Here is an 8,332-nt window from a genome sequence, read left to right as displayed (position 1 = left end):
GTGGGTAATATGTATGCTGTTGATTCATGTTTTTATGCACTAATGGCATTGCTGCCTTTTACAATATTTCATTTCATCAGTCTGAGAAGTAGAAGTGTTATATTCACTTCCATTGCCTGTGCTAGCTGTAGAAAAGAGCACAACCCAAATCTATATTGCTTGTCTTGAGTTACTTGATACTTCTTTTCATTATTAACAGAGGACTGTTAATATTTTCTATATTCAGGTACTACGTGCAATGGCATTAAAGTCAATACAGTTTCTCTTTTTAATATTTGATAGTTGCACTTCTGCTTGAAAGAATGAAGAATGTCATATGCAAGTTGTTCTAAAAAATGCATCTAATTATTGGTTTTTTGGTTTTTGGTCTTTAGTGAAAAAGCAAGGCCATATTGTTTATTTCATGAGAATTGATTTAATATGTATTTAATTTTAAGATAAATAAATAAAACATAATGACATGAAGACATGTATCATATCACAACAGTTAAATCTGTGTCAGTATCGCACGTTCAAACCTTAATACCATTCTTTAACAAGTTAATAGACATTTCCTCCAGGGGTATATAATGAGTTTGGAAATTCTAGAGAAATGCTTACATAATGCATTACATTGTAACTAAATCTGTTAGATGTTAGTTGACTAAATACTGTAGATTTAGTCGAAAAAAAACTTGTAATACTAAATAATACTAAATGCTAAAACTTGTATGACATTTAGTCAACTAAAACTAGACTAAAACCTAAACAATTTAGGTGACTAAAATATGACTTAATGGCATTTTAGTCAAAAAACTATGACTAAAACTAGATCAAAATTTGCTGTCAAAATTAAAACTGCAGGAAGGACTAGGCTACCACTTGTAGATTTATTACCTGGTACACAGCCCTCCTGTTTCTTGGTACGCTTGTTGGTGCTAATTAGCCATGAGTTAGCATGCTCTTGTCCACTGTTTAGAGTCCATGGTAAAGTAGTGTCGTTCCCACACAGTCCATTCACTTCCACGCTCACTTAACCAATGAATTTTGGTTTCCAGCACAGCAATTTTATGTAGAAGTTTGTGGTAGTCGTCTATGGAGAAGGGCATCTTACTGCTAATTAGCCTTAGCTAAGTACCACGTTTCCATTCACTGCAGTACAGGTTTGTACTGTTGGTAGACCATGCTCACCCAGTCCCGAGGAGGAAATGTTGAAATATGGCAATAGCCTACTATATCTATGAAACAATCTAAAAAGTCCCAGTCCAAATCCAAAAAGTCCCAGTATTTTATAAGTATCCAGGAGCCGCTGCTTGTAACTTCTCACAGAAGAAAAACAAGATTATCAGCAGAAAAATGCAAGCAGAGGTGAGAGCAAGCAGCAGAGCATCTGCACTGTAGGAAAGCAGGAAGTCAGTGACCTCTTGCAGCCAGTATGTGGAAATTTTTACCATTGAGTATCCAAGGGCGCAGTACTTTTAAATATTTTAAATCTAGTTTGAAAACATGGCAGAAAGATACTCAGACCTGCAGTCACTGAGCTCAGATACATTGATTATGTTGGCCAGCATTAGTACCTGTGTCTGGTTGGACATTTCTTGTCATGATGAATTGTTTGTTCTTAAACATGTTGAGATAACTGATGGTATACTGGCCAGTTGGGGAATAGTATTGTTATCCTGTATTTTTTATTCTTTTCTAATTTCTGTCTTCATTTTAATACTGATGTCTTTACTGTGTCTGTTTAATGCTTTAATTCACCACATTTGACTGTTAGCATTTACTTCATCATCATCATCATCATGGGTGGCCTCTGCCCAGGGACTACAGATGGAAATGAGCTTCTAGCCTTGAAAGTCAGTGTTAGAGCAGCTTCCATTAAGTCTAAAGTGACATCATCTTCCAGCATCAGTGAATCTCTTTCTGTCACATTCTGCTGAAGATTCTCACACTGTTCAATCAGCATCCAATCATCTCACATGGAGAAAAAGTATTCATGTCAACACCACTTAAAGAGAGGTGATGCTCAGAGGTTCAGTTGTACACTGACCAGGTGTTAACATGGAGGAACAGCTGGTTGTCTTCTCTCACTCACATCAAGTTCAACGCAGATTCACATTCAGCTGCAACTATAGGTGAGTTTATTCTCTATTGTTGTTCGAAGAAATGTTTTGTTTGTTCAACCAAACATTTTCCTGTCTAGTTGAAAATATTTCACTGAAAAAGCTATGCAGTGTTGTATGCAGAGACTAGAGCAAAGGTGGAGGATGCATTTGAATCTGCTGAGAGAGTTGTACTCACCTGCGATGGGTGGACTTCATGGGCCACCGAGTCCTATGTGACCATCACTGCTCATTTTATTGACAAGTGGTAAATGCAATCTCACATTCTTCAAACTAGGGTGATGCACAAGAGTCACACCTGTAGGATAATGAACCCAGGAACAGAAGAAATGTTTAATTCTTTCAAAAAAAAAAGATTTCTTTTGGCCTAACAGTCTGTCTGTTTAGGTGCAGGAGCACACACATGCACACAGACCCAATGACCAGGGGCCATGACCATGACCTCTGACCTAAAGGCCAGGAAACCATTGAACAGAACTTAAAACCCAGCCTTCTCACTACCAGCCATGGAGAGAAAATGGACAGTTTTGGAAATTAACAACTTTGTTTTCTTTTCAGATACAAACAGCCAAACCTGCATGGACTATCCTCCCTTCTACTGCTAGTCAACTATCTCTTAAGTCATACATTTTTGGAGAATCTGCATTACCTTGAGTCGCCCCATCTCCTTCTCTTCTTTTTCTTTAATGTGCAATAAGTGTCTTGACTTGTCCAACCAATGTTAACTTTCATGTTAAGTCCAAGAAAAATTTAATTAGTTTGATATTATGGAAATTCAAACTCTGCTTCAAAATTTGTTAATTATAAGTCACACATATTATTGCATTTGATTTATTTGATATTAACCAGTGTATGTGTGTTATTTAGCTGAGGTTCCATTGCTAGAATAATGCTTTCTCTCGTAGATTTAATTACAGATTAGGAAATGAAGGTATATTGATTTTATTCTGTTAATAATCAATATCACTGGTTCATGATGTGGTAATGAAATTGGCAATGGCAACAGAAATGAGTGAGTGTGCATAGTCTTTAAATATTCTATAAGAATAAAATTATTCCCTTTTATTTGAGGGTCAGTTTTTCTCTCCACACATAGGAATTAATTAGTAATCAATGCAAGAATGCCAAGAATCCTCTTTCTCCTTAAACATGCCTCTAGACTATAAAAACTTTTACAACTCTTTGTCAAGTGGCTGATGCTCTTCTTCTGCCTTGTTGCCTGGCTGACTGCTGCCGCTTCTTCTGTTTTTTCTCGGCCTTATCAGCCGTGATAGTTGCTCATGCGTTGAGGACGTTTTTTTAATATGGCTGAGAGATGATAGCTCCAGAAAGAGACTCAACTAAGGAGCAAAAGATTGCAAAGATGCCTAAGCCACAAGCCAAGCCACACCGTTTGCCATTTGAATATATGTTATTTTCGTAATCTCCTATTTTCATCCAAGTCTACAGCTTGCCACTGAATGACCCCTCCCTGCTGTGTGTGTCCACGACACGGCCTCAGCTAGTCTGAGACTGAGTTCATCCTCTTAAGAAGCAGTGACCCAAAGTGCTTCACTGCACCTGCTGCAGCCTTCTCATCTGGCTGTCACTCTGGCGACCCGAAGATCTCTGAGTCTGCTGCGCCTTGCTGGGCGCACTCCAGGAAGTTCGCCTCATCATCTGCCCTTCATCACCACAGAAACAGTAGGAAAACCATCTACTATGCTTCTGTCTGAGAGTTGATGCAAAGAGCTATTTAAAAATGTAATTTTTATTGACTGTAGTTAGAATCTTGGCCCCTCACCAACTCGTTCATTCCTTTATTCTGACTGCAATAATTTGTTAATTTACCCATTCATTCATGCATCCATTCATTCATTCATTTTAGTTGTATATATGTGTATATATCTATATATGCTAAGTGTTTCCCATTCATCCCTATCCCTTGGTAGTTAAATATCTTGGTTTATAGCCAAGTTGTATCTGTGTATTCCTTTATATCAGAGATGGAGGTCACTATATTCAGAGTCTGTGAGTTTCAGATATAAGATTGATTAATTATGTTTCCTCTCAATTAATTAATTGCTTGCCAAGGTCCAGAGGATTTCCATCTTCTTCCACAGAAGCACCACAGCCGCTGATGCACTGAAGAGAAACCAGAGGATCCTTGACCTTCCACAACACAAGCTCATAACAGATGTTGTTGTCTGATGGAGCAGCGCCTATGAGATGCTCTCCCGGCTTCTCGAGCAGCAGTCTGCCGTCTGTGCTGCACTCTTATCTCCTGAGGTAAGTGTGGATGTACATTGTTACTGATAAAATGTATTAAAATATGTATGTATGCATCTGATTTGTATATCATATAGATTCAATTTTAATAATGAGGTTGTGAATGTTATAGCCAAAAATATTAATACATGAATTTTAATTTAAGTGCTATGCTGCTCTGTTCGTACATCAAAGCTTAGGCAAGTTGAATTTTAGTATAAAATATGAATCATCAATTCAAATATAAATAATTCAAATTGTGTGTGTGTGTATATATATATATATATATATACATATACACACAACACAAAATATTTTATATAATTCACAACTTCATTACTGTCAGTACAGTCATTACTGAAATTCAACTTGGCTAAACTTGAAATTAATGCAAGAACAGAGCAGCATAGCACTTTAATGAGAGATCATTTATTTATATTTTAGGCTCTGTCATTCAAAATATACATTAAACTAATTTTTTAATGAAAGTTCCATTCTATCCTTATTTTTCATTAAAGCTGAGAAAGAGTGTCTGATATCTGCACCCTAACTGAGACAGACATCTCAAAAGCTGAAGAGGTTGAGGAAAAGGGGGAACAGTCAAGGAGCTGATAGGCTGGGGGAAACACAGGGGAATGGGCAAGAAGCTGATTGGCTGGAGGAAACATTGGGGGTGTGGCAGGGCTGACGAGGCTGATGCAGGGCAGGTGTGTAGAAGGACATAAGACTGAAAAGCAGGCTGGGGAGGAGCACAGGAGGAAAAACAGCAACAGCAAACAAGATCCTCCTCATAATAAACCAACATACACAACACTGCCACAGAATACAAATGAATACAACTCAAATACACAAACAACACTACAACCTCTTTAATGTAATAAACAGAAAACCAAAAACCCTCTTAATAACCAAGACTGAGTATAAGCTGTATGAGACAAAGACAGGCTAACTAATAATGGCAACTTAAATAATATCATGCCAGATAGTCTTTTAAAGATACAACTCAAATCAACCTTCTCCAACACACTCTAACAGGGAGAAGAGGCTGAGGGTCTCTGGTGGACTGGAGGAGAATAACAGGGAGAAGCAAAGCAGAGAGCTGGGGATGAGAGTGTGTGTGGATGCAGAGAGAGACTGAGGAGCAGATTGTGACAGAGGTTTTGCAAGCCCTCAGGCCAATGCTGGTGGCAACAAACATCATGTGCGAGGAGAAGAGCCCAGTTTCAGAACAGTTTCTGTCATTGCTCCACTTCATGCCCAACTTTTGAGTGACATAATCGGCACCATTGAGAATTCCCCTCTTGTCAGAGAGATAAAGAGCACCATCCATCAAGACCTATCACAGAGATATGGCTCCACAGAGGAGAAAAACAACTTGTATGTCTCATCAGCCTCAGACCCCAGGTTTAAACGTCTGCTCTTCCTGTTCCAAGATATGCAGGAGATGTATTCCTAAACCTCTTTGGCATGTCAATGGCTGCTGTTCTGCAGGTAATTACATCTTTTAAACAGTAGTAGGTCATCTGAATTCTTAGTTGCAATTTTGCCTTCAAACCATCAGACTGCTGCTAGAGATGCCTTCCATATGTATCCAACCCATATGCAAAAAGTCGTGTGAAAATTTTAAATTAATAGAAATGGTTGACTTGATGTGAGCATGTTTTTAAATAATCATGTAAAAGGTGTGCCACTGTTCATTTTCTTACAAGAGGATGTTGCAGACTTGGAAATGCAGAATAATTCTCAAGAGAGCACTACTGAGCACAGTGCTGCTGCATGTCTTGACACCAGTGACGATGGATGATTGAATGAATGATCCCTCCACTGCACACACACCAAAGAAGAGGAATTCTGCACCTGCTGACCTCCTCAGGAAGACATTCAAGAGCACCAGAGCTCCCTTGTTGTAGTAGCTGACTAATGTGTCTGCAGGAAAAATCTTTTTGACTGCTGTTGACATAATTAGGAGTGTAAAGGTTTTGACACCGAGACTGAAACCACGACACAAATGTCCACAGTCTCGAGGCGCGGTTCCGTCTTTTATGTGAAGTCAATTTATGAAGTTAATCTACTGTCATAGTGTTCTTCAGTGTTTTTGATATTGCAAATTGTAACTGATTTAATAAAACCCAGAATTTTTTTCCCTGTCTTGTCTTATTAGAGTGATGGCACATGTGGACAAGTTGCAGTCAGTGTGTGTAGTGTGTTAAGCTAAGACTCTATTGTTTCATCTCAGTTGTCAAATTCTGTGAAACTGACACCACAGTTCCATAATAAATACATAAATAAATACATGCTTTTTGCCTGTTTAGGGGTATTTTTTCTTTCTTCTGTTACATAGATATAGTGATGTGTCGTAGATGAATTGTCTTGCAATGTGTCGAGTATCGCAGAATCGCTGTATCATGATGCCATCGTTATTGTGGGCAATGTATCATGATAGTATCATATCATCAGTTATTCTGTGATTCCCGCCCCTAGTGCCAATCATCCAATCAAAAAGAAGAAAATACTAAACTTTCTTAAAAAAGAGAGAGTAGATATTGCTTTACTCCAGGAGACCCGTTTGAGTAAAGTGTAGCATAATAAATTTAAAAAAGACTGGGTAGGTCAGATGTATTTTGCATTATATTCAACTAGAAGTAGAGAAGTTGCACTTCTCATTAGGAAACAATTGCCTTTTGTCATTGAGACAGTACAGTCTGACCTGGTTTTCCTTCAAGGGCTCCTGAGCCAATACTTACTCTTTGTCTTGTCCTGATATCAACACATTAACTGGCTTTAGCACATTTTTAGAGAAAATATGAGTTATTTTGTGAAAAAGCAGCAGTGCGTGTACATGCATTAACCATTAGGGATATGAAACAACTAGGGGTAAGAAAAGTGATAAAAATTCAAAGTTGTGCGCAAGACCATGTTTATTTAAAAGATTCACAAGAAAGTAAGATCATTTTTCATGGTGCCAGATATAGACAACAGGAGCCAAATTCAGGCAGTCACTGTGCTCAATATGAACCTGGAGAGCTCCACCGACAAGGGCAGAGATAAGAGAGTGACACTGCAGTAGAGTAGATGTCCTCTTGGTAATACATTAGTAAATGATGTGATATGTTAATTATTTCAGAACTTCAGTAACTTGAGTTAAACTACACAAAAACAGATGGAGCTACACACATTGGCTTCATCAATCATGTCTGAGTCTAAATGTAAACAAGACAAAACCATGGTACAACCTTCTAACGCTGATATTCTCATCAAAGGTGAAAAAATTGAGATAGTTACTGATTTTAAATATCTTGGTGTGACACTGGATCCAAATTTGAACTTTAAGAAACATGTTTAAAAAACAGTTAAAACCATAAAGTACAACTTAGCAAATTTTAGACATATTAGAAACTGTCTCTCTTTGGACGCAGTCAAGATATTTATGCATGCTATGATTCTTTCCCATATGTCTTATTGCATCACATGTTGGGGGCAGGCTGGAGAAACAGCCATAAAACCTCTTGAGTCTTTACACAAACTAATTCTAAAAACTCTGGACAAAAAGCCAATGCATTTCCATCTCTGTAGGGTACTGGAGAAATACAATTTAGTGAGCTTTGAGAATTTTAGATTATTCTCAAATTTGTGCCTAGTTTATAAAATTGTAAATGGTTTGGACCTTCCTCCACTATGTGACTTTGTGTACACTCGCTCAGTAAGTTCTATTAGATCCTCCAGAATATCCTCTATACAAGATTGTATCATACCATTTCGTTGCACTGCATTTGGGCAGTCAGCTTTCTCTGTGAAAGCCACAACTCAGTGGAATTCCTTACCTGATGATATGAAGAACTGTAGTTCTATCAATACATTCAAGGCCAAATTAAAAAATCAACTAAAGACGAATCAGCTGTGTGACCACTGAGCCTAGTTTACATTATTAATTTTTAATTGACATTGTGGGTGTATGTGATGTTCTGTTGTGTGTAGCTTTGTAT

General features: G+C 37.9%; 1 long non-coding RNA gene across 3 annotated transcripts; it reads left to right on the top strand.

The window, feature by feature from the left end:
- LOC122993066 lies at positions 1-6,263 on the top strand. 3 transcript variants are annotated; one of them, XR_006406321.1, is made up of 5 exons: positions 1-2,114; positions 3,545-3,785; positions 4,176-4,370; positions 5,385-5,840; positions 6,059-6,263. It is a non-coding gene; the product is annotated as an uncharacterized LOC122993066 (long non-coding RNA). The 3 variants fall into 3 exon arrangements; XR_006406322.1 differs by having other exon boundaries at positions 1-3,785; positions 4,205-4,370; XR_006406320.1 differs by having other exon boundaries at positions 1-3,785.
- The last annotated feature ends 2,069 nt before the right edge of the window (positions 6,264-8,332 follow it).

Source organism: Thunnus albacares, chromosome 12 (genome assembly GCF_914725855.1).
Source record: "Thunnus albacares chromosome 12, fThuAlb1.1, whole genome shotgun sequence".
NCBI lineage: Eukaryota > Metazoa > Chordata > Actinopteri > Scombriformes > Scombridae > Thunnus > Thunnus albacares.
Note: the sequence above shows the minus strand (reverse complement) of the source record. Positions and strands in the feature narration are given on the sequence as shown.